This window comes from Strix aluco, chromosome 2 (assembly GCF_031877795.1).
Source record: "Strix aluco isolate bStrAlu1 chromosome 2, bStrAlu1.hap1, whole genome shotgun sequence".
Taxonomy (NCBI): Eukaryota; Metazoa; Chordata; class Aves; order Strigiformes; family Strigidae; genus Strix; species Strix aluco.
The window spans coordinates 122881398-122887397 of record NC_133932.1 but is presented as its reverse complement, the minus strand read 5'-3'; the positions used below and the strand labels follow the sequence as shown (position 1 = coordinate 122887397).

Here is a 6000-nt window from a genome sequence, read left to right as displayed (position 1 = left end):
TTTAAGTTGCTTGCTAACTGCATAATGAATGGGGATAAGTTAACTCTGACTATGATTTCAATTTCCTTAGGGAACTAGATGCTGATGAGTTTGAAGTTTTTCTGTTAACAACTGAATACTTCTATGCAGGGGCCACCTTACATATCTAACATTACCTTCAGTGTTTCCAACTTAATCAAATTTATCTTATAGCCTGATGATTTGCCAGAATTACAGTTCACAGGATATTTGGCACCAATTGATCTAATTTACGACAAATAAGAGGCTATAAATATATAGGTATAAAAAATTACTTCCTGAGACCCCTTGTTTATTCCTTGAATACTCTGCTGTTCCCTTATTAACTCTCAATGTGTGTTCTAAATCTAACTTTTAAAAATATGTTCTTTAAAATCACATATTATGATTGAAAACCTAATTATCTATCAAGAGTGATATGTTTGCATCTTGAGGTATTCACATATGATTAATACGCATGATTCCAGTCCTTCTGCTGTTGAAATAAAAGGCAGAACTCAATAACTGTAATGGAAATAGTATCTGAAATATTTTCAGGGACCTAAAATGGAGAAATAGCTAGCAAGGAAAGGAAAAAAAAACCCAAACTCAGAAAAAACTCAACACAACCAAAACCCAACAAAAAATATACAGTAGCAAAGCTTGTTTATGAATTAAGTTAAATTTACCTTTTAAGAAGAAAAAGAAAATGAAAAAAAAAAAAAAGACCTTACAGTCAATTCCAGGCTTGTTGGGCATAATAAATTCTGTTAGAACAGTCTTTTGGAAAAATCTTTGTATCGCTTTGTGTTTATGGAATAAGGAAATGCTTACAAGCTCTCTAGAAAATTAAATAATGTTTTCTGAAAGGTATGGAGATGTCTAGATAGATTTATAAAACATCAGATTGTGTACCATTCTGAATGCATTCAAAAGATGATTTTGTAAGCGCTGAAGGAAGTTATGCATTTATTAAGAGCACCTTATCCTTTCCCTACTTGTTGTGTCTTGGGTACAGTCTTGAAAACCCTTAACACCTCTCCTTCAGATTACAAACTCTTTTATTGGATGCACATGTCTGGCACAACTAGTCTATACTTTGGCAAGGATCTCTTGGTCTTTTGTTATATAAATAATTTCTCTAAATGTTGCTTCACTGATTCTTTTTTTTTTTTTTTCCTAAGAAGGTCTTAATACCCAAACATTTACCACTCTAGTCTAAATATTCCTCAGCTGGACTACAACATGATTAGGAGGAGGACAACTGCAACTTTAGAGAAAATGGCAATGATCCCATTGTTCCCTCTGCAAGCCAGACTGGGCACTGTAAATCATGCATCCATTAGAAGAAAAAGACCTCACATCCTTCTGTCAGGACTTCTGATTTTGAAGTTTGTAAGTTGAAACCTCTAGCAATCAGTTCTTAGATCAAGCTCTAGCAAGAATAATTTTAATTTAGACATTGAAATACAGAAAGTATTAAAATAAAAGTAAAATGTTGCTACTTCTCTTTCAGACTCATTGCTAAGGAATGCAAGCAGATTATCCATTCATCATCATGTCAGCTGAACGGGAAAGACAATCCATTCTCTTTTGCAGGGGATGGAACTGACTGGTTTCCATCAATTTTCATAGTTTGTGGCTCAATTTGGCTTCTTGCTATTCCAAGTAAAAGGTATATATTCTTGGAAACACTTTATGAAAGCATTTGCATATCATTTTATTCAAATGATACTGTGCAGAATAACAAACAAGTGAGAGTCTTATCTGGCCCATATCTTAGAATAAGTTAGTAATTTCCTCATCAGGACAGTATCGCTTTAGTAACTGAGCTATATGAAGTCATTTGGAAGAGTAAGAGGAAGCTCATCTCTTTTATACTGATTCTTTCAGAAAGGAGTCAAAGGGAAGATGGGACTGATGATGAAGTTCTAACTACACAGTGTGATTGGTAAGACCCAAGGACTGAAAGGAGACGGAAACACCTGGTGGTGAATACAATATAAGGACAGATTCTAGAAGAAGGTTTTGCACTTGCAAAGTATACTGTCCTGCTATACTTTGGATTTGCAGCAGCCTTATTGTTCAATTGTTTTGCAGGTGCAAATTTATTCTCACCAGATAAATTACAGAAGCAAATTAGTGAATATGCCTTCTTATCTATTGGCATCTGTAGACAAAGTGGTGAGGTCTCTGATTTGGTTTTCCTACCAGAGGACATGCAGAAGATTTAGGCCACACATTTCATACCCATAAACAAGAGCTCCACACTCTTCTTGCAGTCTTGGACCTGCATGTGGGGAGGGGAATTGTTTTCTTCAACATGAGTTCTGAGGCATACTACTGTCAGGAGATCAGTATTTAACATTGCAAATCACACAGCAGCTTAGAATAGAAAATAGAGGATAAAAACACCAACTGATCCAGGAGGAGGAGTTTGCAAAGCTAACATAGCAATCACATTCTCTGTTGTGTAACTGGAAGTTTGTATGAATCAAAATCAACTTCACCAAAACTCATGGAGAATTCTGAATAAAAACCCTCCTAGTTTCCTGCCACCAGAAAAACACTGCTTGGTAGGATAATCAGGAGCTTGGTCTTCCTTGACTTGTGAATTCAAGACAGATGTCTTGTGCAGATAGAGCTGGATTTCTAGACTGTATACTGTTGTTCCCAGAGCCTAAAATTTCTAACTCTAGTGAGGGCTTCACCCTGGCTCCGAAGAAGAAGCCTGGACACTCGGTGACCTCTATCATAAGGTGTGGAACCCAAGTTTTACACTTTTAGCTCTGCCCTGGGAGACTCCATGGGGCTTTCCTGACTACTGTAGAAACCCTGTAGACTTCTCCAACACTGACAAAAAGCCCCAAATTCGCCAACAGGTAAGAATTAGCCACAGAATTTCTGGAACTCAAACCAAAATGGTTACTTATTTAGAAACCTATTTCCTGTTTCTTCTGTAGGAAATGAAGAAATGTCAAGTTTTTGTTCAAACTGGGTGACAGTTTTGTTTTGACAACACCAGCGTTTTCTAAATTGATCCTGTATTTGTTGACTTCAGGCACTGCTGCCTTAATGCACCCAAAAGAGATATCCCTGAAAGGTCCTTGAAAGGCTACCCTCACTCTTCAATTAGTCCTGATTGCTACAGCCTGTCTCTTAGGTTGAACAGAATAACAAGAACTTTTTGCTTCAGACATTTACAGGGGTGCCAATCTGCTTCCAGGCATTTATTATCCTTAGATCCCTAGACAAGTTTGCCCCGGAGTTGAATCGGCAGAGGTGAACAAGGACAGTCATAGTGCCTGATGCTTAGCAGGAACCCATTATCACCAGCTTTCTTGCAGAATCTTAATCTCACTTTGAGCAGGTCAAATTGCATCAACCGTCTCTCTTACTCTGCCTTTTCCATGACAGGAGGTACTGGCGTTACCTCTAGAATTAAATGTCCTTGCTGATAGTGTATTGGCTGCTGCAGAAGTCATAACTGTGGAGGAAAACAGAAAAAAAGTCACCTGGAAAATTTCAAGGAAAATAAAATTAAAAAATCCCCCCAAAAACACTTTCCTCAGTGTTTTCTTTATTTTTGTGGACAAGGCTACAGTGATCTTAATCTTGACTTTGTGGAACATCTGTCCTACACCTAAATAGCATCAGGATTCAAAGTGTAGACTTTCCTCTTTTATGTGACTTCCAAAGCCCAATTCAGTAAAGCATTCCCAGAGCTGTCTGGTAGACAGAATCCTGCACAAGAGGAGAGAGTCAGTGGCTGTGTTGCCCTTATCCTTTCATCTGTGTGGGTAAAGCTGGATTTTACCCATACCGGAAATGTGTGTTCATGTATTGCCTTTTAAAACTTCCAGATCAGAGGGCAGTACAGGACAGATCTCCGTCAGTCTTGCTGTTGCAACTGTCTCTCTTTGTGTAGAAGCATAATACTTGTTGGGCTGAAGAGCACAAAAACAACATTAGAATTAGTGGCCAGAGTATTCAACTGAAAATCAGGGAGACTTCAATCCAAGGGCACACCTCAGTTCTCATAATTCACATGAAACTTCTGTCAGATACTGTTTCCTGATGGCTAGTTTAGGCATCTTTTTTTTTTTAGAGTGTGGCTTTTGGGGGGATCTCTGTAACTATTCACATTTTGAAGTGGTAGCCCAGACAAGTAACTAAGAATCGGGATCCTGATGGGCATCTCAGCCCAGCAATGCTACCTTCTATGTCCTTTGTGGGTCTAGTGCTAAATTACTTGCTTAAACTGCAGTAGAAGATTTGTGATCATATTGGGAACTGACTTCAGTTCTCCAAAGCTCAAATGAAGCAATTCACAGTGGAGCCCATCTTTTCCTCCCCTTTCTAGGAAGAACAGAATAGACTAGATTTCCTTACATAATTGAAAACAATAGCAAGAATAAATCTGCATAGGAATTTAGACTAAATGGTTTAAAATAACTCCCCAAACATAAGGCATTTTATAAAGGTCAAAGAACAAATATTGCAGTTCAGCAAAGACCTCATAATTTTGGTAAACAAATCCGAAAACACAGCAGTTTCTCCACCCTCCCAGAATGGTTCAGGGTTTAGATTGCCAGCCTCGCAGACGGCCTAGGTTAAGATTCATGTTTATGCAATGAAGGATGCTTGTCAGACTGAATGGAAGACAACACTTGGGTACCTTATTTTATAACACTTCATAAACTTTGTTTAACCAGTATAAACATCAGACAAAGGGAACTGGATTTTGCAATAAAAGCTATTTTTATGAAAGCAAAAGTCACGTGACCTCTTTACCCAGCTTTTAAGAGAGCAATAGAACTTGCTTTGCCTGCCAGCCCTGAAAAAAGACTGAATTTAATGTCAAAGACAGAGGTCTTGTTAGGCAACAGTGCTACATTCCAAATCTTACATGTTTATAGCTTCCCTCCTTGCCTTAACCCCACCCTCTTGATGAGGAAAAAAAAAATGCAGTTAGACTTAACCCTTCATAGCCTTTGACTTTTACAGCAGCTGAGACCATCTGATTTTCACTAGGTAGACTTTTCAAAGCAAAGTATATTGATGGGTAGCTTGCATACATGAGACATGTTCATAAACACTCAGCTCACATGCACTGCAGGAGAGAAATCAAGGTCTCTGTGGGTCTTAAATATCCTAATTTCAAACCATTCATGCCAAGCTACATTGAGATTTGTCACTGATGTATCCCTCTCAGCGTAAAATCAATACTGTAGGCAAGGCTTTGCTTGTTGCTTGCTAATTACGATACACACACTTTTCTCCAAAGTCAAACTAACAGTATTTTTGGTAAATATATCCTGCTGGATAACCACACCCAGTTTCCTTCTGAAATGAAGCTTTCCTTTTTCCTCACTGAAACCTTTATAAACTCCTCAAATGAAGTATCACTCCCCGTAACGCCTCAGTGCTGACTGAATTTTGGTTTTGATAACCCAAAAATGGAAAACTATAAAATTCCATTCGATAAGAAAGGAAAGACATGGAATATCAAGGTGAATAAGTAACAGAATAAGCACCCAAGGAGTATACGTTAGTGATATGCTTATAACTCGTCTGTAATTCAGTAGTCCAATATAAAATATGCAAAAAGTATCACTTTAAATATAGTAATAGTGTTGTATATAGCTTTTTCAGAGAAGAAAAAATGGTGAAAAAGATAGTGGTGATATTTCTGCCCACTATTTTTAATGAAATTCAACAACTGTCTGGCTTTGGTATGTATAGTGAAGGAGCTACGAGTGAGACACAAACGATACGGCACAGAGAGCAGTACAGGATGCAAAGATCCCCGAGGGTCAGTGGGAGGGGAAGGGACAAAGTAACCCAAGGCTGGTACAATGTTCCAAAGGTGAGAGGGAGCAAGGGAAGGTGCACAGGAACTGGGATCCTGGAGAGAGCTGTAATTTAATCACAGGTATGGGGGAGTGGGGCTAAACTGGGACGCACAAAATACTGGTGGGGAAGGTAATAGTCTTAGACGCT

At 38.3% G+C, this 6000-nt stretch overlaps 1 protein-coding gene across 1 annotated transcript in view; it reads left to right on the top strand.

Annotated features, from left to right (window-relative positions):
- Window positions 1-431: 431 nt before the first annotated feature.
- CFAP300 (cilia and flagella associated protein 300) overlaps window positions 432-6000 on the top strand; it is a 31642-nt gene continuing 26073 nt past the window's right edge. The window contains exons 1-3 of the mRNA XM_074817002.1: window positions 432-1392; window positions 1514-1672; window positions 1891-1948. The gene's annotated coding sequence lies outside the window, so the exon portion shown is untranslated. The remainder of the gene's footprint in view (window positions 1393-1513; window positions 1673-1890; window positions 1949-6000) is intronic.